The sequence below is a fragment of the Podarcis bocagei genome (genome assembly GCF_964188305.1).
Source record: "Podarcis bocagei genome assembly, chromosome: 8".
Lineage (NCBI taxonomy): Eukaryota > Metazoa > Chordata > Lepidosauria > Squamata > Lacertidae > Podarcis > Podarcis bocagei.
The window spans coordinates 13,470,858-13,496,290 of NC_138133.1; the positions used below are offsets into that span (position 1 = coordinate 13,470,858).

The window sequence follows — 25,433 nt, forward strand, 5'->3', positions numbered from 1 at the left end:
TTATGCTTTATGATCAGCTGAGGCATGTTATGTAACTTACTCCAAGGTTTGGTGGCATTCCAAGATGAACTTTTGCTATTTATTTGGAAACAGTCTCGGAATAAATTGCCACCACGTCTATAAAATGTACATAGGGGTTCTGTCAGGAAATAACCCATCCAAATTAAACTTCAGAAGGAACACTAGCTAGTCATTTTACGTACATCTGTATTTCATGTTTGTTTGTTTTTAATAAATAAATAAAGTTGAAGAAAGTGATGGCAGGTTGTAGAAGTGGTCATGCTGAGAGCCAGGACAAGCAGAGAAAAACAGGGAGATTGTCTTTAAGGGTAAGCTAGAGAGCCCACTTTTATGTCCGTCTGATCTTCAGTTCATGGAGTTATCCTTCCCAACCTAGATATACATTCTAGGCCAGATAGTAAGATGGAAACAAGCTGATGGCTATCACGGCAATAGCTTTCTACTTCCATCATCAACATTTTGAAATATTTCTTCCTGCTGGTGAACATGAAATCTTGCTGCAATCTCACACCGTACCAGAAATGGTGAGTGAAATATGGCAGCCATGATTGCAGACCATTTGCCCCATGTGAATTTAGATTTGAACTCTTGTTTTTCCTTTTTGACTGTATCAGGTTGGGATTCTTTCTATTATTTTATCTCTCTTTACTGGGATTGTGTTTTATGTTGCAACGACTCATTATTTTAAGCAACTGACTTTTTTTAATGCAGCAGAGCAAACAATAGTTAAATAATACACTGGTATTTTCTAGTTCATTGTTTAATTACAGCTTGATGGACTTACAATACTGGCTATATTTTGAAACAAAATCAGCCGCAATACTATAGCATTAATCCACAGAAAAAGCCTTTAGTATGTTCCATCTAATTATTCATCTCCTGACATTTACATTTTCAAATGTCTTCCTAAGAACACTCCGTGCTTTGGCCTGCAGATGAAATTATTGCACACTTCTTACTTCAAACACACATGCTGCTCTTCAAGTTGATGGCTTCTGATAAAGATCATACAAAAGTCAAAAGTGTGGGTGGTCTTATAGATTCTGTCTGACTCAAGTCCCCTTCTGTCCAGAGTGGTGCTTCTGTTTTGGTATCCTAGGGGCTCCTAAAAATGCCACTGTATGGGAGTCATTGTGCAGAATGCTTGCGCGTTTTCAAGAGAGGATGCGAGGAGGGTGGAAGCCCATGTCAAGAAATAAAGGAACTAAGGAATCAGAGACTTCTGTAAGAAACAGAACAGGTAAAACTGAGGACTCACAGCTGTCCATAGAGGCGCAGGTCAATTCTGTATCCAGGGCAGACCCTACCTGCCCGCAGACAGTTCTGCCAGAGTGGTGCATGCTCTAGTTATCTCCCACATGGACTACTTGCAATGCGCTCTACGTGGGGCTACCTTTGAAGGTGACCCGGAAGCTACAACTAATCCAGAAAGCGGCAGCCAGACTGGTGATGGGAGCAGCCACTGAGACCACATAACACTGGTCCTGAAAGACCTACATTGTCTCGCAGTATGTTTCTGAGCACAATTCAAAGTGTTGGTGCTGACCTTTAATGCCCTAAACTGCCTCGGCCCAGTATACCTGAAGGAGCGTCTCCACCCCCATCGTTCTGCCTGGACACTGAGGTCCAGCTCTCAGGGCCTTCTGACGGTTCCCTCACTGCGAGAAGCGAAGCTACAGGGAACAAGGCAGAGGGCCTTCTCAGTAGTGGCGCCCGCCCTGTGGAACGCCCTCCCACCAGATGTCAAAGAGAACAACAACTACCTGACATTTAGAAGACATCTGAAGGCATCCCTGTTTAGGGAAGTTTTTAATGTGCGACATTTTAATGTATTTTCAGTATTTTTTGGAAGCCACCCAGAGTGGGCAGAGTTGCCCCATCCAGGATCAGGGAAAGTATTCCAGACCCTCCATGTCCCAGAATCCAGAGAGCCTTAAAAGTAGGAGAGCAAAGAGTTCAAAGACGTCTTCTTTGTGGAACAGGAATTCAATAATATGAAGCACCAATCATTCCTATGCTGGATCACAAAGCCATCTTCCTAGCCCCCTCACTTGTAAAGTTTAGATCCTCACCATACTCATCCAAATCTTATTATGGTTCCTTATCTTCTCCTTCGTTATTTTTTCAAATACAGAGAAAAAGCTGCTATAGAGTGGATAAGGAAATGTGGTTGTATGAAACAGTCCCAAAGTCACACATATAGTTGATTATTGGATGGGTACAGAGCTGTGAATGCATATCTATTGGCCTCAACTTGATGGGGCACAAGCTGGCAAACCAATCTAAAACTTTCCCCCAATAGTAAAAGTTAATATATCCCCCAAATAAAATTATTCATCACCTACTATGGAGTTCCATCTTGACAGGGCTGAGATGCAGTCTGACTGTTAACTGTTTCTGGCTTTACCAAGACTTAAAGCAGATCCTCTTTGTGACATCACACATGACAGCAGAATGGCATGTTTGCATTCAACCTCCTAGACTATCTCCATGCCAACAGCAATTACCAGTAAACTTCTGCAGCCAAGTAACCATCAGCCTGACTACCCAGTTGTTTCTATCTAGACTATTGGATGTTTATTTTTTGCTCTCATAATCAAAGCCTGAAGAAGAGCTGTGTATAATCTGAAAACCTGCTTCCACTATTAAAGAAAACTAATTGTCAGGAACTGGGTAGAGGAGGAATGGTGGAGACCCCCTCCCCATCCTGACCCTTCCAGGGAGGAGGAATAGAAACAAAGTTTAGATTTGCAACAGGAGGTTGAGGGAGGTAGTAGTTCAGAGGCAGATGGGGGGAGAATTGGGGAATAATAGGAGAGGAAGATTAGGCAGAGCCAGAGCAGCAGCTGGCTAACACGTTGTCGTTAGAAAGCATTCCAGACCCTCCATCTCCCAGAACCTGGTGATCCTTAAAAGTAGGAGAGCAAAGAGCTCAAAGACAGAGGGTGGCACCCATAGAGGAGATGATGAGAATGAGGAAGTGGGAGAGATTCACTTGGGACAACACCATTATCCAAGAGGCTGGGTTCTATAGCCTCTCTCTGAAAAGTTTGAAATAAAAAAAGACTGTATGAAACTTTTCCTTGTCTTTATACTACAGTGGTGCCCCGCAAGACGAATGCCTCACAAGATGGAAAACTCGCTAGACGAAAGAGTTTTCCGTTTTGGAGGTGCTTCGCAAAACGAATCTCCTATGGGCTTGCTTCGCAAGACGAAAATGTCTTGCGAGTTCCTGCGGGTTTTTTCCCCCTCCCCCCCTTTTTCTAAGCCGCTAAGCCACTTATCCGCTTATCTGCAAAGCCGATAAGCCGCTAAAAGCCGCTAAAAGCCGCTAATAGCGCTAATCCGCTAATCCGTCAACGGGCTTGCTTCGCAAGACGAAAAAACCGCTAGACGGCGAGACTCACAGAACGGATTCTTTTTGTCTTGCGAGGCACCACTGTATTCTGGGCAACCAGCCAGCAGCCACTGACAGCATCCTGACAGCAGGGAGTAGAGAGCAATAGCCATTCAAACTACCTACCTTCCAAGTGGGAGAAATGGGTGTTAAGTTGTGGCTGAACATAGCAGACGACACAGCGATTCTTCAAACAGCTCTTGTTTATTCACAGGCCAGAACAGAACTGAACTGAAGGGTTCAGTCAGCCTGCTTATATAGAGCTCCAGTACAATGTAACTGTAACAATTTTCTAAAACTATCCAAACACTGAACGTCACTTTTGATCCCTTATTTGCATAACTATCTACAATATCCCCCTGCTGGCCCAGGGTGAGAACTTCAGTCCATAATAATGGGGTTGGTGGAGATTCACTCGGGACAATGCCATTATCTGGGTTCTATAGCCTCTCTCTGTAAAGTCTGAAATAATAAAGGCACTGGCGGAGAAAGGCGGGTGCGGGGCTGCGGTGCACAGCAGGTGTCAGCCGTGAGGGCAGGTGACATCACCACACCACCCACCCACACTCCTGGACGCTCACTGTGTGGGTGGTGGGCCAGTAGGGATGATGCTGCCATGGGCAGTTAACGGTGCCCCCCAACACTCGCCGCGTGGGTGGCAAGCGGCGCACCACCCCCTCAGTCACCACGAGGGCGGTGGACAGCTAAGGACGCTCGCCATGCGGGCAGCTAGCCCCGCCCCTGCAGGCCACCTAGCCCTGCCCCCACACCGCTCCGGTGTCGGGGCAGGTAGCTCCGCCCCTGAATAAAGGACCATAAGAAAATTTGCTTTTATACTTTCCTGGGCATCCAGCCAGGAGCTGTTGACAGCATCCTGACACCTTCTGAGTTAATGGCAGAGGTGAATTTTGTTCAAACTGACCTAAAACATAAGGTCTGTTTGCATGAAATGGCTTACCCATTATAAGAAGGGGACTCTGTATCAGGCATATTTCAAGAATACGCAAACTCTTCAGCTGTTCTGGTTAAATAGGCTACAAACAGCAAACGGCACGCAAATTCATGAAATCTCAAAAGCAAAGAAATTGTGTGCAAAAAAAACCCCAGTCACTAAATTAGTGGGTGAGTGATTTATAAGTACTAGACTTACAAGCACTCTTCTCATAATTAACCCTCTTAGAGGCGACACAGAGAACACTAATGGCACCATGAGGCTTTCTCCTGTTATTGTTTTGAAGCTAAATACACAGCAGATAATTCTGTGTACCTATTGCATCGTAAGTACCAACTTATTCCTATTTGCATCATTTCTGCCTTCAGATACAAACACACCTCTTATAAACCTAGGTGTGGCCTGCACATGTGACAGAATTAGGTGGGAAAGGTATGGTAGAAGAATGGGTGGGAAGACGCAGTTTTGAAAGCTCCTCTGGGTTAGAATAAGCTTCTCGAAATGGGGCAGCAAAACGTGGGCTAATCTAAAACCTTTCTCTGTTAATTACTGGGGTGGGGGTTACCTGCAAGGAGGCTTTTTCCGTGCAGGAACATTAAAGCAGTGTTTCCCAACCACTGTTCCGCGGCACACTAGTGTGCTGCGAGATGTTGCCTGGTGTGCCGCGAGAAAAATTAAAAAATTCAAAAGATTTTTTTTAAAAAAGTCAAATTTTCGATTGGGGCGCCGTCACTAGATGACCCCTGGGGTTCCCTCCCTCCCTCCCGCTCTGCGCCTCCCTCCTCCTCCTCCTCCTCCAGGGAGGCCCTTCCTGGCTCTCGGCCAAGGCTTGGCGGCTGCCACTCACTCACTCGCTCGCCCACCCGTCCCTCCATCCCTGCACCCGGCCTCTCCCCTCCGTCCCCGGCGCGGGGGCTGCCGGGATCCGTAGTCCCCTCGCCCTTGGGCTCCGCGCCCACGCGGGGTGCGCAAACTACGTTTCCCAGCGTGGCCTGGCGGGCCGGGCGTTTTGTTTGAAGCGCTCTTCTCCCGGCCATGGAATGAGCGCGGCGGCGGCGGCCGGGCGGGCAGGGGCTCTTCCGCGCAGACCCCGCGCAGCCTGCCTGCGCCCCCGCGGAGATCGGGCGGCAGGATGGAGCCCGGGGATCCCCGCGGAGGCGGAGCGGCGGTGGCGGAGGCTGCCCCCCAGGTAGGGCTGCGTCGGGGGGTTTTTATTTTTGCAATGCTGCATCCGCGCCGGAGGGGACGCATCGGACCGCGGGGAGACCCCTTGGCGGGCGTGCAAGGCAATGCATGCGTGCAGGCGTTGCATGGAGTGCAGTGCAATGCAATGGCAACGCGGCGCCCTGCATGCATGCATGCAACTTCCACTGGCGCTCCGGACTTGGCAGGTGAGGGGGGTCCCCAGTGGGCGGCAGAGAGAGCCGGGAGGGCGAAGGGGAGCTGGGGGGGCGAAGGGGAGCTGGGGGGGGCGAAGGGGAGCTGGGGGGGAGCAGCGCTGCTCCCCGAGCCGAGCCCGGGGGGAAACTTCGGCATCGTTGCGCCGGGTGTTGGAAGCAGAGGCTGGCGGGGGCCCCTCACCTGCAAAACCTGGTCGCCTCTCATATATTTCGTGCATTGCATTCATCGCCTGCTTTCTCCTCCAAGGAGCTCCCGGGGGCGCGCGTGGTTCTCCCCGTGTTATCCTCGCAACAACAGCCCTGCGAGGTGGGTCAGGCGAGTGGCCCAAGGGAGCACCCAGGGATTGTCCTGGCCAGGTGGGGTGATTTGAACCCTGCTCTCTGCCCGGTCTTCGTCTTCATTTAGCCCCCACATGTGCATGACTGTACATGACTGAGGTTTTCCCCCCTCGTCTTGGCTATGGTGTGAGTCTGTGCTGTTAATTAATGGGGTTCTGCCTTCGGAGAAGATGAGCCAGCCCTCAAGGAGGTGATTATGTAATTTGCTAGCAATTCATGTCCCTCCTGGCGTGACGCTGCGCGCTGACGTCACGGGGCTGTAATGGTGGTGTGCCTCGAGATTTTTTTCATGAAACAAGTCTGCCTTTGCCCAAAAAAGGTTGGGAAACACTGCATTAAAGCATAGCACCACTGTCTCTGCAACCTGAAATGGCACAGTCTACACCAGGGGTCAGCGAACTTTTTCAGCAGGGGGCCAGTCCACTGTCCCCCAGACCTTGTGGGGGGCCAGACTAGATGTTGGGGTGGGGGAATGAACGAATTCCTATGCCCCACAAATAACCCAGAGATGCATTTTAAATAAAAGGACACATTCTACTCATGTCAAAACACCAGGCAGGCCCCACAAATCACCCAGAGGTGCATTTTAAATAAAAGGGCACATTCTACTCCTGTCAAAACATGCAGATTCCCAGACTGCCCAAGGGCCAGACTGAGAAGGCGATTGGGCCGGATCCGGCCCCTGGGAGTTAGTTTGCCTACCCATGGTCTACACTGCCATGTCAAGATGCTGCATGTGAAGACTAGGTCATGAGTTTGTCATAACTGCAATCAAAATCTGTGTCAGACCAGAAAAAAACCAACTGTGTCCCCACAACATATTCTGAAGAGGAGTTTCCACCCTCATCGTTCAGCACAGACACTGAGGTCCAGCTCCGAGGGCCTTCTGGCGGTTCCCTCACTGCGAGAAGTGAGGTTAGAGGAACCAGGCAGAAGGCCTTCTCAGTGGTGGCGCCCGCCCTGTGGAATGCCCTCCCATCAGGTGTCAAGGAAATAAACAACTATCTGGCTATCTGAAGGCAGCCCTGTTTAGGGATGTTTTTAATATTTGATGTTTTATTGTGCTTTTAATATTCTGTTGGGAGCCACCCATAGTGGCTGGGTAAACCCAGCCAGATGGACAGGGTATAAATTATTATTATTATTATTATTATTATTATTATTATTATTATTATTATTATTATACTCTCTTCACCAAAGTTGGGTTGCTGCTTTTTTACTGATGATGTGATGGAAACTCGGTCTTGTACATCACAACCTGCAAACAACATTATTATTAAACATTTTATTTAGGTGTACTTACAAGCAAACAAAACAATAAGATACACACACTTAACCACAAAATAAACCAAAAAAGGAAGAAGAAAAAGTAAGGACAAAAGGAACATAAAATACCACACCCATGTGACTTCCCTCCACCAGCTCTCGTCATCTTTAAATCATTTAAATTCTTATTTACATTGCATATCATTTATCACTGTAATTACTCCTTTTATGGTACTAATATTATATAACATCAGGTCACCCTTACAAGCTTAGTCTAAACATATCAGCCTGTTATTTTTAGAGCAGTGTTTGTTCATGTAACCTTCGAACCATAACCATTGTGCCCTTAATTTCTAGTGTGTTTGGTAATTCTGCCATTTAATTTACCTTGACCAAAAAAAATTATTTTCATCAAAAACCCATCTGGTCCATAGGATTCCAGCTGCTTCTCTTTGCGCTACCATATCCTTCTTTGAACAGTATTTAGACCTCTGATATTTCTGCACAAGGGATCTCTGATCACAGATTTGCCACATTTTTCAAAATCTGCAAGGTGCTAGAGACCCATGGTGTGATATAGCTGTGACAGGACAATGAGTCTGCAAGCAGAGCAGCACTGAAATCTTTCTATGTGCTCTTTCCTACCCCTAAATAGAGAAGAGAAAATATTTTTGAAAGGTTAATGGAATGGAAAAGCATAGTGTAGTTAGTAGGAGAAGGAGCGGCAGCAAAGTGACATTTAAATGAGGTTTTAATCTGTGCACCATGGAAGAATTAAAACTTGTATTGTTATGCTTTGCTTTAGATTTCTTTTTGTGCATTTAGTTATTATTTCAGGCAAGCCTCCTACTTCCTTATTGGCTACCAAGCTATAGAGAAATTACGATGAAAAAAGCACCATATCCATGGTAGTTTGACTCTCATTTATCTGCAGTTTGCTTTTTATAACATGTCCTTCTTCCAAATGATTGTTTCTTATGCCTGCTGGCCATGAGGTTTATAAGGAAAGTGAACTTCATATTCATTTTGATTCTCCTAGTTTTCACCTTCCCTGTGGACAAAAAAATCCAACCTTAAAATGCCTTGGGGGAAAGAACAATTTCAAATTGTGTTGATACGTTATCATCCAACGTTGACTTTCGCCTTAGATAAGGAATGATCAGTGTTGCCAGCTCTGTGACATTTCTCAAATCCATTTACAATTATGGAGCATGCATGCCCACACACACACACATACACACACACACACACACACACTGTTTCCATATCTGAAACCAGGGTCTCTCCTTCCATTTAATGATTGATAAGCCAATTCTATATGTATTTAGCAAACCAGATTGTAAATCAGAGCATTCAAAATTTCCCAAAGTTCCCCAGAAAGAGGGTTTGAGTTTTAAACCACTCTGGGAACTACATTTCTGTGAGGGCAATATTGATATTGTAAGAACTGTCAGCACTCAGCCAGAGTGATGCAAGCTCTAGTTGGAATGCGTTCCCTGGTCCTGAATGGGGTAACTGTGCCCCTGAAGGACCAGCTGCGCAGCCTGGGAGTCATTTTGGACTCACAGCTGTCCATGGAGGTGCAGGTCAATTCTGTATCCAGGGCATTTGTCTACCAGCTCCATCTGGAACACAGACTGAGATCCTACCTGCCTGCAGACTGTCTTGCCAGAGTGGTTCATGCTCTAGTTATCTCTTGCTTGGACTACTGCAGTGCGCTCTATGTGGGGCTACCTTTGAAGGTGACCCAGAAATTACAACTAATGCAGAATGCAGCAGCTAGACTGGTGACTGGGAGTGGCCGCCAAGACCACATAACACCGGTCTTGAAAGACCTACATTGTCTTCCAGTACATTTCCGAGCACAATTCAAAGTGTTTGTGCTGACCCTTTAAAGCCCTAAATGACCTCTACCCAGTATGCCTGAAGGAGCATCTCCACCCCCTTCTCAGTAGTGACACCCGCCCTGCGGAACACCCTCCCACCAGATGTCAGAGAGAACAACAACTACCAGACTTTTAGACGACATCTGAAGGCAGCCCTGTTTAGGGAAGCTTTTAATGTTTGATGCATTACTGTATTTTAATATTGTGTTGGAAGCCGCCCAGAGTGGCTGGGGAAACCCAGCTAGATGGGCAGGATATAAATAAATTATTATTATTATTATTATTATTATTATTATTATTATTATTATTACACGCAGCTCTTCTTCAGGATTTGATTACGAGAGCAAAAAAGAAACATCCAATAGTCTAGATAGAAACAACTGGGTAGTCAGGCTGATGGTTACTTGGCTGCAGAAGTTTGCTGGCTATTGCTGTTGGCCTGGAGATAGTCTAGGAGGTTGAATGCAAACATGCCATTCTGATGTCATGTGTGATGTCACAAAGGGGATCTGCTTTAAGTCTTGGTAAAGCCAAAAACAGTTAACAGTCAGATTGCATCTCAGGCCTGTCAAGATGGATCTCCATAACAGGTGATGAATATTTTTATTTGGGGGGTATATTAACTTTTACTATAGGGGGGAAATTTTAGATTGGTTTGCCAGCTTGTGCCCCATCAAGTTGAGGCCAATAGATATGCATTCACAACCCTGTACCCATCAAATAAGCAGCTATATGTATGACTTTGGGACTGATTCATACAACCACATTTCCTTATCCACTCTATAGCAGCTTTTTCTCTGTATTTGAAAAAATAACAAAGGAGAAGATAAGGAACCAAGAATAAGATTTGAATGAGTATGGTGAGGATCTAAGCTTTACAAGTGAGGGGGCTAGGGAGATAGCTTTGTGGTCCAGCATAGGAATGATGGGTGCTTTATATTATTGAATTCCTGTTCCACAAAGAAGACATCTTTGAACGCTTTGCTCTCCTACTTTTAAGGCTCACCAGATTCTGGGACATGGAGGGTTTGGAATGCTTTACCTGGTCCTGAATGGGGTAACTGTGCCCCTGAAGGACCAGGTGCGCAGCCTGGGAGTCATTTTGGACTCACAGCTGTCCATGGAGGTGCAGGTCAATTCTGTATCCAGGGCAGCTGTCTACCAGCTCCATCTGGTACGCAGCCTGAGACCCTACCTGCCCACGGACTGTCTTGCCAGAGTGGTTCATGCTCTAGTTATCTCTTGCTTGGACTACTGCAATGTGCTCTACGTGGGGCTACCTTTGAAGGTGACCCGGAAACTACAACTAATCCAGAACGCGGCAGCTAGACTGGTGACTGGGAGCGGCTGCCGAGACCACATAACACCGGTCTTGAAAGACCTACATTGGCTCCCAGTACATTTCCGAGCACAATTCAAAGTGTTGGTGCTGACCTTTAAAGCCCTAAACGGCCTTGGTCCAGTATATCTGAAGGAGCGTCTCCACCCCCATCGTTCTGCCCGGACACTGAGCTCCAGTGCCGAGGGCCTTCTGGCAGTTCCCTCCCTGCGAGAAGCCAAGTTACATGGAACCAGGCAGAGGGCCTTCTCGGTAGTGGCGCCCACCCTGTGTAACGCCCTCCCACCAGATGTCAAAGAGATAAACAACTACCAGACTTTCAATAATAATAATAAAATTTTATTTATACCCCGCCCTTCCTGGTTCAAAGGGCTCATGGCAGCTAACAACAAATTTAAAACACTTAATTATAAAAGTAGCATAAAATACAGTATAAAAACATGAATAACAATAAACTTCAAAAACCAATTTAGGGGAAATAAGCATTAGATAATCCCCAGGGCTAGCTGGCTGAATTAGTCCTACTTGGGCCAGCGAGGACGCCAGGGGAGAATTAGCTGTTGGCTCTCAGAGCGGGTGATCTTCATAAAAGGGGAGGAGGAGGGAAGAGAAGGGAAGGGAAATAAAAGATCAAGCTGAATTCAAATTAAAGGCTAGGCGGAATAGCTCTGTCTTACAAGCCCGACAGAATGCAGTTAAATCCTGCAGGGCCCTAGTCTCATGGGAAAGAGCATTCCACCAGGTCTGAGCCATCACTGAAAAAGCCCTGGCCCCGGTGGAGGATAGTCTGACGTCCTTAGGGCCCGGGACCTCTAAACTATGGTTATTCATGGACCTTAAGGTCCTCTGCAGGGCAGACCAGGAGAGGCGGTCCCGTAGATACAAGGGTCCTAAGCCACAAAGGGCTTTTAGAAGACATCTGAAGGCAGCCCTGTTTAGGGAAGTTTTTAATGTTTAATAGACTATTGTATTTTAATATTCTGTTGGAAGCAGCCCAGAGTGGCTAGGGAAAGTCAGCCGGATGGGCGGAGTATAAATAATAAATTATTATTATTACTAGTACTACTACTCGTAACAAACAACAGTCCCCAGGAGACACTTTGGAGGAAGCCATGACTGTCTAAAGGGGTATCATAGGGCATTAAATGCATAGTGCAGATGGGTTCCTAGTTTCAATGAGCAGAATTTGTGTCCTGCAGTTACTGCTCCCAACTTAGGAGCACTTAGTGGCTGTAGAAGTTTGCCATACCTTATGGTTTCTCTGCTTCTGTTCCTTACATATGTATTTTCACGATTGCCAAAGCGAGAGACCCAGAGACTCAGTGTAAACATCGACCAATGGAGGGTGGGTTACCTTAGCAACAGAAAGTTCTCAGAATGTCTCGTTCCTTTGGGCTGTAATTGAGTTTATGAGCCTTCGCATCTGCTTGTAAAGTGAATGAGGCACCTGGGAATACGTTTGCAGAGTGAGGAGGAAGAAATTAGAAAATAGCAGACATTACGTTGTTAATTTCCTGCATGCTGTGATGCGAATGAACATTCAGATGTTTGCAGTGATTGGCCACACCAAAAAAAGCCCATATATCCCATCTACACTAGAATAGTTGCCTTTGTTAAATAGTTAACATGGTGGTGTGTTTTGGCTAATGGGGAGGACATATATAACCAGAGGCACCAGCTTCTCCAGAGGATCTAGACGCCGATGCGACATTGTGTGATGTCTTGACGTCACACGTGCAATGCCGTGCAACATCCTCTGAACATTGAGGGGGCCCGGCCCCCTCAAAAAAATATTTTGGGTGGCAAAACTGCCTTGGCCCCTAGGAGTTGGCACCTATGTATATAACTGTTGTTCTTAGTTTTTATATCTGATATATGTCCTTGGTAAACTCTTGTCCACGCTGGACTTTTTCAAGTCATTTGGGGCTGCCATTATTATTATTATTATTATTATTATTATTATTATTATTATTATTATTATTATTATTTCCCCAGCCACTCTGGGTGGCTCCCAACAGAATAATAATAATAATAAAGCAATAAAACAGCAAACATTAAAAAATTCCCTAAACAGGGCTGCCTTCAGATGTTTTCTAAAAGGCAGATAGTTGTTTATTTCCTTGACATTTGATGGGAGGGTTTTCCACAGGCTGGGCGCCACTACCGAGAAGGCCCTCTGCCTGGTTCCCTTTAACCTTGCTTCTTGCAGGGAGGGAACCGCTAGAAGCCCCTCGGAGCTGGACCTCAGTGTCTGCGCTGAACAAGACGCTCCTTCAAATATACTGGACCAAAGCCATTTAGGGCTTTAAAGTCCAGCACCAACACTTTGAATTGTGCTCAGAAACGTACTGGGAGCCAATGTAGGTCTTTCAGGACCAGTGTAATATGGTCTCGGCAGCTGCCCCAGTCACCAGTTTGGCTGCCGCATTCTGGATTACTTGTAGTTTCCTGGTCACCTTCAAAGGCAGCCCCATGTAGAGCACATTGCAGTAGTCCAAGTGGGAGATAACCAGAGCGTGCGCCACTCTGGCGAGACAGTGTGTTGATAATGTGCACTAGAGTTGCAATTCTTGAAATTTCAGCCCCTTCACTGATCTCTCTAGTTGCTAAATTTCTAAGTGAGGGGTGGTTGCATCTCATTTCTAAAGCATATGTATATTTATGAATTCCAGGGGTGAAGGCAGGTGAAATATGAAAAGAGACATCATTGTGGGTTCTTCACCCATGGTGTGAATCTAGCTTCACAATTTGTATGACAAATGTGCAAATCAGCGAACCGAATGCTTGCTCAGTGGGCAGCAATTCTCTTCCCACAACCATTCTTCAGGGTGCTGCTGACATTTTCGAAAAATATGTTTGAAGTGCTGTATATATGTTTTCCAGTTTATCCATTCATCTTTTATCTTAAAAATAAAAGCAGCAGACACACACCATAAACGTGTTTTTAAGTGTTGAAAAACTGTTCCAGCAAGAACATGGGATTTTGACATCACACCACCAGCTTGCACAAGTGAATATTCCCCAATAACCTTGTTAGATTGGCTTGCTTCACAGCAATCATAACATAGAAGGAGGTATGCCCTAGCAATGATTCTGAGAACAGAGGCTGTTACATAGAGGGATGCTAGATAATTCTGACATAAAGGGAAGTGTAAATTGCTGCAGTTCATGTGTTCTTTTGTGGTCAGGAACAGAAACCAGTCACACTAGTATGATCGCTGTTTGTTCATATTGTTGTCAATGCTGCTGTTGTTATGTCTGCAAACGTTATATAATTAACTACTTTTTATATTGCACAGATATTTCCTTTACACTGAAAGGAATATATGCATTCGGCAGAAACTGAACAGCAGCAATATGGAAACAGTGCTGATTGTGATGAATGCAAGTTGGAATGAAAATTGCTGTCTTCTTACATCCCTAGTTAAAAATAAATTGGATGGGTGCAATTTAAATCGGTGAAATGTTAGTAGTAGGAATAAGAATTACCTCCTATAGTTAATATGAAACGAGGTCATTCTCTGTTTGAGGAATGTATGAACATGTATGAACTCAGGAAGAAGACTAAAGCTAAACTAATCAGAAATAAGTAAAACAATATTAAATACAGGCCGAAATGCATATTTTGCATGATTTATGTCTGATACCTTTGGCTATGTTTTGTTGTTGTTGTTGACTTGTTAATTTGAACTCACTTAACAAAGACCAGGCAAGCATTTCCTAGTTTTATGGTATGCAGCAGAAGGAGCTTCAGCAATTGCTTCACCCAGACTTCAGCAGAGCTTTATAAACAGAAACCAGGAAATTCAGACCATGAGACTGAACTGAAGAACTTGGGCACTCCTGATATGGCAGGTCAAAAAATTCAAATGATTAAACAAATCATACTTGCCAGCACCCTGTGAACCTGCTTCAGTACTTTAGTTTAAAAGCCACACTGAGCCAAACCAGAGGAAATGTTCTGTATGAATTCGATTAACATGCATGTTTTTAAAAAGGTAAATAAAAGCTGCAGAGGGAACCCGGGGCATGGGGGAGAGTTTATTCATTTTCTGCTATGCTGTGGTCACTGAAAAGTAACATACATACACAGTCCTTTTCTGTTCAAATGAAGGCTTCCCTCCCAATGTGAATAGTGCTGTTATTGTTGTTTAGTCGTGTCCGACTCTTCGTGACCCCATGGACCAGAGCACGCCAGGCACTCCTGTCTTCCACTGCCTCCCGCAGTTTGGTCAAACTCATGCTGGTAGCTTTGAGAACACTGACCAACCATCTCGTCCCCTGTTGTTCCCTTCTCCTTGTGCCCTCCATCTTTCCCAACATCAGGGTCTTTTCCAGGGAGTCTTCTCTTCTCATGAGGTGGTCAAAGTATTGGAGTCTCAGCTTCAGGCTCTGTCCTTCCAGTGAGCACTCAGGGCTGATTTCCTTCCTGGGAGCCAGTGTGGTGTAGTGGTTAAGTCCCAGTCACGTAATCTGGGAAACCGGGTTCGTGTCTCCGCTCCTCCACATGCAGCTGCTGGGTGACCTTGGGCCAGTCACACTTCTGTGAAGTCTCTCAGCCCCACTCACCTCACAGAGTGTTTGTTGTGGGGGAGGAAGGGAAAGGAGAATGTTAGCCTCTTTGAGACTCCTGAAGGGGAGTGAAAGGCGGGATATCAAATCCAAACTCTTCTTCTTCTTCTTCTTCCTTCAGAATGGAGAGGTTTGATCTTCTTGCAGTCCATGGGACTCTCAAGAGTCTCCTCCAGCACCATAATTCAAAAGCATCAATTCTTCAGGGTTCAGCCTTCTTTATGGTCCAGCTTTCACTTCCATACATCACTACTGGGAAAACCATAGCTTTAACTATATGGACCTTTGTTGGCAAAGTAATGTTTCTGCTTTTTAAGATGCTGTCTAGGTTTGTCATTGCTTTTCTCCCAAGAAGCAGGTGTCTTTTAATTTTGTGGCTGCTGTCACCATCTGCAGTGATCATGGAGCCCAAGAAAGTAAAATCTCTCACTGCCTCCATTTCTTCCCCTTCTATTTGCCAGCAGGTGATGGGACCAGTGGCCATGCTCTTAGTTTTTTTTATGTTGACCTTCAGACCATATTTTGCGCTCTCCTCTTTCACCCTCATTAAAAGGTTCTTTAATTCCTCCTCACTTTCTGCCATCAAGGTTGTGTCATCTGCATATCTGAGGTTGTTGATATTTCTTCCGGCAAACTTAATTCCGGCTTGGGATTCATCCAGTCCAGCCTTTTGTGTGATGAGTTCTGCATATAAGTTAAATAAGCAGGGAGACAATATACAGCCTTGTTGTACTCCTTTCCCAATTTTGAAACAATCAGTTGTTCCATATCCAGTTCTAACTGTAGCTTCTTGTCCCACATAGAGATTTCTCAGGAGACAGCTGTTTTCGTACAGCTGAACAATGCCACCTATACTATTCAAACAGGCCTCTCTCTTTTTTGTGCTTCCAGTTATGAATCCTGCTTTATACTTTTCTTATGTGCTGAAAATGCTGGGCTTCCAGACCATGCATCCTTTGCTATTATGCATATCCTTGGCTGATCTCACTGAACCACACTTTGGGTGTGCGCATGCACTTTTGTTAGCAGTGCGCTTAAATCTGTGCTGTAGAAAACGCTGCCCAAATGATGCTGGTGGCTGCTTTACTGCTTTATTTGCTAGCTAGTGACCTTAGGATGTTGCTTACAACCCATGCTGCTCTACCTTCCATGGCTAAATAGGATTGTTTTCAACCTGTAGGGCATCTTAAGCAGAAAGGAGATTGTGATATGCTAATGCTACCTTTGAATTTTAAGGATATTTTCCATAGGGCCAGCTTCCCCATCTTCTTTCACAGAGAAGCGACTAGTCGGATAAGATGACACAGACCTTTTCCTTTGGAATGCAAAACAGTAACCCCATAGTCATTGAGCACATTTTTATACTTCATCACAATGGAGACAAGTTTGGCAACTGCAGATCGACATCTGTCGTGAATCCCTTCCGATTCCACTCATCCTTTTCTCCCCCCTCAAAAGAGTGCAATTCAATATGTGGAATTGTATCGTTCTCATTTGAGAGAACATGAGTACCTGAGGGAGTTTAAGGGAAGAACAATTTCCATCCTCTCATAAAGACAAAACCACATTCTTCCCAGGGGCCATGTTCAAAGAATGTGTAGATTCAGCGCTACACTTTTTTCTCATTTTCATTTTATTTTGTGAGAAAACACAGATAACATACCAGAGTGTTTATCGGCATTTATTCAGGACCACTGAATAAAAGTCCTTTTCCATGATTTATTCATCTAAACTGTAATTCTCAACTTCCTACACCCCATCTGCCAATGATTACACAAAATAGCCCAATGACCCTGGGTCAAGGTATTTTAGTGGTCTGACCAATATAGCCATGCACTGCCAGAAGCCCACAGTGAGAACTGAAAGCAATTTGGGCTTCCTTCCAGCCTCAACAGGTTCTGCCATGGCTCTGCCTCTCTTCTGCTCTAGGTTGGTTCTGGGACAAGTTTAGGCCCAAGCAGAAAGGTTGAGATGATCAGGACCTTGGACAGCTCTAATTCAAGCTCATGGGAAGTCAGGTCTGTTGCTCGCACAAAAATAGGGTTTATATACTGCTTCAGTTCACTGAGGCATTAGATAGGCTGCGGCTGAGTCTCGATCAAAAATATAGGAGGCTTTTCCCAATTTTACAAGTGTTGGCTCCAGCAATGTTTTAGGTGTGGTAGCTCAATGGCCATTTCTGGAGTGGAGTCCTCATAACCTGAGCTTGATGGTAAGGCCACAGATATTGTGGTAGGATAAGCTCCAGCTCATACTCACAAGCAGGAGTAGTAGAAAACATGAGGGTACTGAGGGTACGTTCTATCATATGTGGTGAACTTGTAAAAGGGTAAAAGAGCATTGGGAAATAGTTCATGATGAACTGAAAAAATGTTTAAAAGTACTTTTCCAAAGAAATCAGAGTCCTTTTCATTGGGGATAATGGAGATGGAAAATCCCAGGTGTAAAAAAGGTTAACCACTGTGGCCCATGTTTTGTTAGCCAAAAAATGGAACTAAAGAAGAATGGAAACTTAAATTGATGGAATATGTGCAACTTCAGGACTGAACATACAGAATAAGAGAAAAAGAAGAGCACGAGTTTAAAGAAGATTGGAAAATGTTTATTGAATACAGTCATACCTCAGGTTAAAGTAACTTCGGGTTGAGCATTTTCGGGTTGCGCTCCACAGCAACCCGGAAGTAACAGAACATGTTACTTCCAGGTTTTGCTGCTCGCACATGCTCAAAATGACATCATGCACATGGGCAGACGTGGCGAATCGCGACCCGCACAGATGTGAGTTGCGTTCGCTTCAGGATGCGAACAGGGCCCCCACCCATGTCTCTATCACACAGTGAGCTGAGTTTAACAACAAAGAGGGCTGAGGTAAAATGCTGGAAAAGAAAGAAAAAGCTTAAAACTAGAATCGCCACATACTTGTTGAGTTCTATGTTATCCCTCCCACCCCACCCTCTGTCTGCAACACAGCAGAAGTAACGCTTAATAAACTTTGGTTTGCAATGGCCTTGAGCTTTGGCTAAGTAGGCTAGCCTTAGAAATAAGAAGCCATTAAAAAAATAAAAAATAAAGATGCTCCTTCATAAACAGCTTTGGTTCTATAAAACATTGATGCCGGATCGCAGATGGCAGAAGTGGCAATTGTTTGTTTCTTTATTACCCGTATTAACTATTCAGCCAAATGGTAGCTGTCTCAGCTATTAATCACCGCAGGAAATGTTGTGCGCTGCAATTACTTCGAGGGTCAGCACAGGTGAGAGTTTGGCTTTATTATTTTTTATTCTGCATTCTGCAGGTAGCAGGAGCTTATCGCTCATCAAATGCCAGGAAAACAAGCACCCGCAAAGTCTGGGAAATCAGTTGTAAAGAAAGATAAGCAGCTTCGATTTATACGCAGCCTCCCTGCTGTATATGAAAAATACACTCATCTTCAAAAATTGCCCATCCTAAAACAGTTTGCAGGTCTGTGTGCTGGCATAAAAGGCTGCATTTTGTTGTCCGTTTTCAGTGTCATGATGACACAACTTCAAACTAAAATCACCATGGGAAAGGAACAAAGGCATTAATAGCAACACCAAGAGCTCTCTCCAGATAAGGTTGGAGGTGGTAGTCAGAATAAGCTATTGAACCTCCTACTCTTTCTGTAGTGAAAGCATTCTGGGTTAGTTAAAATGTAAATGAGCCACACTGCAATTTATTTTAAAGTGGGGAAAAGACTGGTAGCCCCTATACTATAAAGTGATGCCACTGCCAGGTGGTATATCAGGGTTTTCTTGCGCCACTTCCTTAATTAGTATATCTTTGTGTGTATATATTTTTTTTCAATTCAGATGACTGATATACAGGGGCGGAGGAAGGGGGCAATGGGGGTGGGCTGCCCCAGGTGTCACCATTGAGGGGGGCGCCAAAATGCTGGGTGTCACTCACTGTGGGGCCTGCAGTGAGCCCAAGCCACGCATCTCTCCTGGGAGTGACGCAGTGGCTTGGGCACCTGCAGACTCCACGCTGCCCCAAACGGTCCCCCTTCCGCCTCCCCCTCAGTTGTAGGGCAGCTGAATGGGAGGAGGCAGGCAGACTCCTCAGAGGCCCCACGGAGTGTCCTGCCCTGGCTCGCCCCGCCCCATGGATGGCTCGCCCTGCCCCTGCAGATGGCTGGCCCTGCCCCTGCAGATGGCTGGCCCTGCCCCTGGGCGCAGGGCACACGCGCCGCCTCAGGTGCCCACCACTGCTGATATATGGATATTTTATTATCCTAGAGATGTTTTGTTCTATCACCTTTTAGCATTGCTAAATACTGCTCACCCCAACAAAACCCCATTTTCATCAAGTCGGTGTGGCAATTCCCATCACTTTTTGTCATATCTAACTTCTCTGACTGCTTACTCCCTCCCTGCACTTCCAGGCTGCTGGCCTGTTCACAGAGAGCTGGGTGCAGTACCTGTGCCTCAGGTGAGCTGCTGAGTCAGGGCAGCGGGATGTTGCATTGCCAGGGGCATTGTGGAGAGAAATTTGGTGACCACCTTAAGAACAGACATGTGGAATTGTTGTATGTCCCAGGCCTGTTTACACTCCAGCACAGCTTGCTGCGAACTTCCATTTGTGTATAGATTTTGATTATGCTGCTTGCTTTTGGACACGAAATCAAACGGTGGAGTATATTCAGGGGGCTCCTTCCATATCTGCTATAGTAGCTCTGCTGCACAGGCTTCATAACAACAGATGGAGTAACAGTTTTCCTACTTGGGTTGAATTTCCCACAGCCCAGTCAGTTATGTGCGTATTTTTCTTAGAAAAATGTGAGAGGCACCTCTTTGCCATAGCTATACTTTTGGATTGGGATTGGCCAAATGGTGCAGAGTGCTGGAGAGTGAAGGAAACACCTCTGTAAATTGAAGGGTGCATAAATTGTGTGTGAGATAAGAAAGGGTGTGGGGCTTTGAGATTTTGAGGGTGATTTTTTTTTTTTGAAGAAAAAAATGCTTGGCATTTTCACTGGGAGGGTTCCACTGCAGCTTTCCCAACCCACTGCCCAAAGTTTGAACCTGAGACCTTCTTCATGCATGAATGTGCTCTGCCATCAACCTATGGTCACATCTTATAATCCAATTCCCTCCACATCTCAAATATGAAGTGAATCATTGTGTCTCATGGCCATTATGGCAGACATTCTTAGGTTGCAGTCCTCCAGTTCAGAGGTGGTATGTATCATCAATTGCTTGCAAACAACAACTACCGCTGCCATGTCATGTTTGTGAACTTCCCAGACATGTCTGGCTGGCCACTGTAGGAAACAAGATGCTGGACAAGATAGTCCTGGTGCAACAGGGGTTCTTCTTATAATCCTATACTTGCGTGTCAAGACCCCGTGACCTGCAGTTCCCTAATAGATGTGTAAACACAGAGACAAACAGAATGGTCAGGCTGCAAAGCCATCCACCAAAAAGGTGAGCGGACTTACCTGGGAGGTAACCCCATTGAACTTAATGGGACTTCCTTCTGAGTAGGCACATGTGAGATTACACAGGTGTCCTGCTAGCCACAATTTCAATATTGGTAAATCAAATGGTTTTCTTCGTGGGAGACTTGTGAAATATATCTATAGTTCAAAACACGTTGCAGGTGACATTGCCAACAGTTGTGCAAAATATCCCCATAATTTCATTTCGCCAAGATGCCTTTTTGACAGCGTTAAGTGAAAATTTTCCAGACATCGTTACCAAACCATCTGGTCTCCTCTTCCATATGAATGCATTTTGCATCTCGCTGTCATGCTGCGCCACATTAACAAACAAATTTGTATGATACCAAATCATGTAAACACCCAGAGGTGCTTTATAACAGAAATGATTACCATCACTAGAAGAAGAGACCAATGCAACCTAATGTGGCATTAACTCTGGAAAGCAATGAGTTACACAACCGCTATTGAAATCGATTGCTCTAAAATCAGCATTATTAAAACATGAAAGATTGCAGCCCGCAACCACAGCAGCAGCAAGCTTTGCATTTTCCTCTAGGCAGAAGCAGACCCACAAAATCCACCCAAAGAAGAAGAAAAAAACCTTAACATTGCACTGACCTGGAAGTAAATATAGTGAAAACTACACTCCCCCTTCCCAAAAAAAGAGTCATTTTTGCTGGGAATAACCCAAACTGAAATCCCAAGATACCAAGAATGGTTATTCACGTACACAACAACTGCGGCCCGTGTTTTGTTAGCCCCAAAATGGAAAGTGAGCAAGGTCCCAACTAAAGAGGATTGGCAATTCAAGTTGACAGAATATGCACAACTTGCAGATTTAACATACAAAATGAGAGCAAGAAGAACATACGTTTAAAAAAGACTGGAAAATGTTTATTGAGTATGTGGAAAATAACTGTGTACAGCTGAAAATGCTGGCAGCATTAAGATAAATTCAACAGAGTAAATAATTCTTGATGGATATAATAGTGGAAAATCGAATGGAATGGTTATTGTAAAATATGCATGGGTGTAAGAAATGCAAAATGAATCATGGAAAGTGAAGAAGGGAAGTCACTGGATATTTTAAAGTTTGTAAAATGTTTATTTGAAATTGTAAAACAGAAAATGTAATAAAAAATATTATAAAAAAGTAAATGCATATATAGTTAAGCCTTGTTGCTGTTTAGTCGTTTAGACGTGTCCGACTCTTCGTGACCCCATGGACCAGAGCACGCCAGGCACTCCTGTCTTCCACTGCCTCCCGCAGTTTGGTCAAACTCATGCTGGTAGCTTCGAGAACACTGTCCAGCCATCTCGTCCTCTGCCGTCCCCTTCTCCTTGTGCCCTCAATCTTTCCCTCCCTGGTCTTTTCCAGGGAGTCTTCTCTTCTCATGAGGTGGCCAAAGTATTGGAGCCTCAGCTTCAGGATCTGTCCTTCCAGTGAGCACTCAGGGCTGATTTCCTTAAGAATGGATAGGTTTGATCTTCTTGCAGTCCATGGGACTCTCAATGTGCCATTTAAGCACAGAACTACTTTTGCAAGCATGAAGCAAACCTTTTACTTCCTCTGCATGACAGTGCAGTGGCATCTGATGTCCACTACACTTGGTGGGGCTGCTAGATTGTCAGGAGTGTGTGGTCAATGACAATTCACAGGTGCATGCCCAGATTCTGGTTTTCTCAGCATATTCCTCCCTTGTGGACACTTAAGCATTACTGTTTTACAAAAAGCACCCAACTAAACTGAAAAATGTCTTACTCCGGATTCAGAAGGGGTTCCTACTATAACTGTTGCTTCTGGGCTGAGAGAACAGTTTTGTGGCTTCCACCTATTCTGGTTCTCTCCATATTCTCCTCCTTTGCAAAGAAACAGTAGACATTTAACACACTGCAGTTTTAATAATACTTGGCATTTAAGAGTCTTACCTTGGTAAAGAAGGGGTCTCTGCTGTCACAATTTCTAGTGTGGAAATTGTTCATTTCTCAGACACAGGCCCCACAGAATTCCATAGGATTGCTCTCTGATAATGTACAGGATTGTGGCCTGAACTGGTTAGTCTTAAAGGTGTAACACAGAATGATTAACAAAGGACTCCATAGATTTCCATATCTATCAGAAACCATTATCCACCCATCCACCCCCATGATATTCATTTCTCCCCCCCCCCCCCCAGAATGTGCAATAACAGACAAGGATATCAAGTGAACCAGGACTAGAGAGATCAGGATGAAAATACCACTTGGCCATGAAATTCACTTTGTCTCCTGGAATCAGCTGCTGTCTCTCAGTTTGTGGAATTCAAATTGCAATGCAATAAAACGCAATGCAAGAAATAAAAGCAATAAATATATAATTACACTATGTCTGGTACAATTACTACAGCAGGCATAAAAATCATTACGTGGTCTCAGCAAAGACCCTCAGCAATTTTCAGGTGGTCCCTGGAAGTTTGGGAACCACTGATTACGAAGGGACAGAGTTCTTTCAGTTTTCATTGAATGTGGGTGAGAATTGCAATTGCTGTCATAAGTTTTTGCACCATGCTGGAGGTTGCAGGCAACAGCTGGTAAAGACGCACAGACACTGAACATCTTGAATCATTTAACACAACGAGACTTAAATCTGAATCTACATGTACGTGATTGCATTCCACTTAAATATATTTCAGGGTTTTGGGGGCCACAACTTGATAAAATACTTTTAAAATTTAAAAGAAAACATTAATAATGAGCATCTGTGATTCCCCCCCCCCCCGTGGGTAAAATCGAATCAATCTCATTGTAGCCGGCAAGTCACAAGATGCTAGCCTTAAAAAGTCAGGTTGACTGTAGCTCTTACTGGTTTGGCCTGACATGCAGCAAGCTTGAGACAAGCATGAGGAGTGAGGATCTAATTTAACTTTTCTCTTGACCCTAAGTGGATATTGGGACAACTTTTGTTCCCATTTCCAAGGTAAATAGCATTTCAAGATATGAGGGAAAGAATCATGATTTACCCCTCTCTTCTACCTACCCATTCCCTCCACCCCTATTCTTTTATTCTTTTTTTTTGACAAAATAATAAGAAAAAATAAATAAGAATAAAAATGTGCACCCCACCACCAAGTCCATTCCATTGCAACCTCCAAAATTTCAACACTTCTTGCCATGGTTTGACCCCTTTCCATTTTAACAGTACAAATTCTACAAACACACATTCCATATCTCCTCAAAATCATTTCTCCTACGTGGATCCCTTCCAGTCGGGATTCAGGCCTCATCATGGGACTGAAACTGCCTTGGTCGCACTGGTTGATGATCTCCGGCGGGCTAGGGACAAAGGTGAGAGCTGTTTCCTAGTTCTGCTGGATCTCTCAGTGGCGTTTGATACAATCGACCATAACATCCTTCTGGACCGTCTTGAGGGGCTGGGAGCAGGGGGCACTGTCATACAGTGGTTCCGCTCCTTTCTCCTGGGCCGTGTTCAGAAGGTGGTGGTGGGGGATGAGTGTTCAGACCCCTGGGCTCTCACTTGTGGGGTGCCTCAGGGTTCTGTCCTCTCCCCCATGCTTTTCAACATCTATATGCAGCCGCTGGGAGAGATCATCAGGGGGTTTGGGCTGGGAGTTCATCAGTATGCGGATGATACCCAGCTCTACCTCTCTTTCAAATCAGAACCAGTGAAGGCGGTGAAGGTCCTGTGTGAGTGCCTGGAGGCGGTTGGAGGTTGGATGGCGGCTAACAGTTTGAGGTTGAATCCTGACAAGACAGAAGTACTGTTTTGGGGGGACAGGAGGCGGGCAGGTGTGGAGGATTCCCTGGTCCTGAATGGGGTAACTGTGCCCCCTGAAGGACCAGGTGCGCAGCCTGGGAGTCATTTTGGACTCACAGCTGTCCATGGAGGCACAGGTCAAATCTGTGTCCAGGGCAGCTGTTTACCAGCTCCATCTGGTACGCAGGCTGAGACCCTATCTGCCTGCAGACTGCCTCGCCAGAGTGGTGCATGCTCTGGTTATCTCCAGCTTGGACTACTGCAATGCACTCTACGTGGGGCTACCTTTGAAGGTGACCCGGAAACTGCAACTAATCCAGAATGCGGCAGCTAGACTGGTGACTGGGAGCGGCCGCCGAGACCACATAACACCGGTCTTAAAAGACCTACATTGGCTCCCAGTACGTTTCCGAGTACAATTCAAAGTATTGGTGCTGAACTTTAAAGCCCTAAACGGCCTCAGTCCTGTATACCTGAAGGAGTGTCTCCACCCCCATTGTTCTACCCAGACACTGAGGTCCAGCGCCGAGGGCCTTCTGGCGGTTCCCTCACTGCGAGAAGCCAAGTTACAGGGAACCAGGCAGAGGGCCTTCTCGGTAGTGGCGCACTCCCTGTGGAACACCCTCCCACCAGATGTCAAAGAGAACAACAACTACCAGACTTTTAGAAGACATCTGAAGGCAGCCCTGTTTAGGGAAGCTTTTAATGTTTAATGTATTAGAGTATTTTAAATTTTTTTTTAGAAGCCGCCCAGAGTGGCTGGGGAGGCCCGGCCAGATGGGCGGGGTACAAATAAATTATTATTATTATTATTATTATTATTATTATTATTATTATTATTATTATTATTATTATTATTATTATTACTATTATTATTATTCCCCATCTTACGTTAGTGGCACATGTTAATTTATCATTAACAGCTATATCCCACACCTCTTTATACCATTCTTTTTGCCCCTTCCACTTCCTAGCTATCATAAGTCATGCAGCTGTCAATAAATTTGTGAGCAAGTCATTCATAGCCTGTGAACCTTTCACCCCAT

At 45.0% G+C, this 25,433-nt stretch overlaps 1 long non-coding RNA gene across 2 annotated transcripts in view; it reads right to left on the reverse strand.

Annotated features, from left to right (window-relative positions):
- LOC308593983 overlaps positions 1-12,118 on the reverse strand; it is a 37,587-nt gene extending 25,469 nt beyond the window's left edge. The window contains exon 1 of one of the 2 annotated variants that reach the window (XR_014011185.1): positions 11,850-12,118. This is a non-coding gene — a long non-coding RNA (uncharacterized lncRNA). Of the gene's footprint in view, positions 1-2,362; positions 2,421-11,849 lie in introns of those variants that run through there. The other variant, XR_014011186.1, reaches the window with a different exon arrangement.
- Between the last annotated feature and the right edge of the window lie 13,315 nt (positions 12,119-25,433).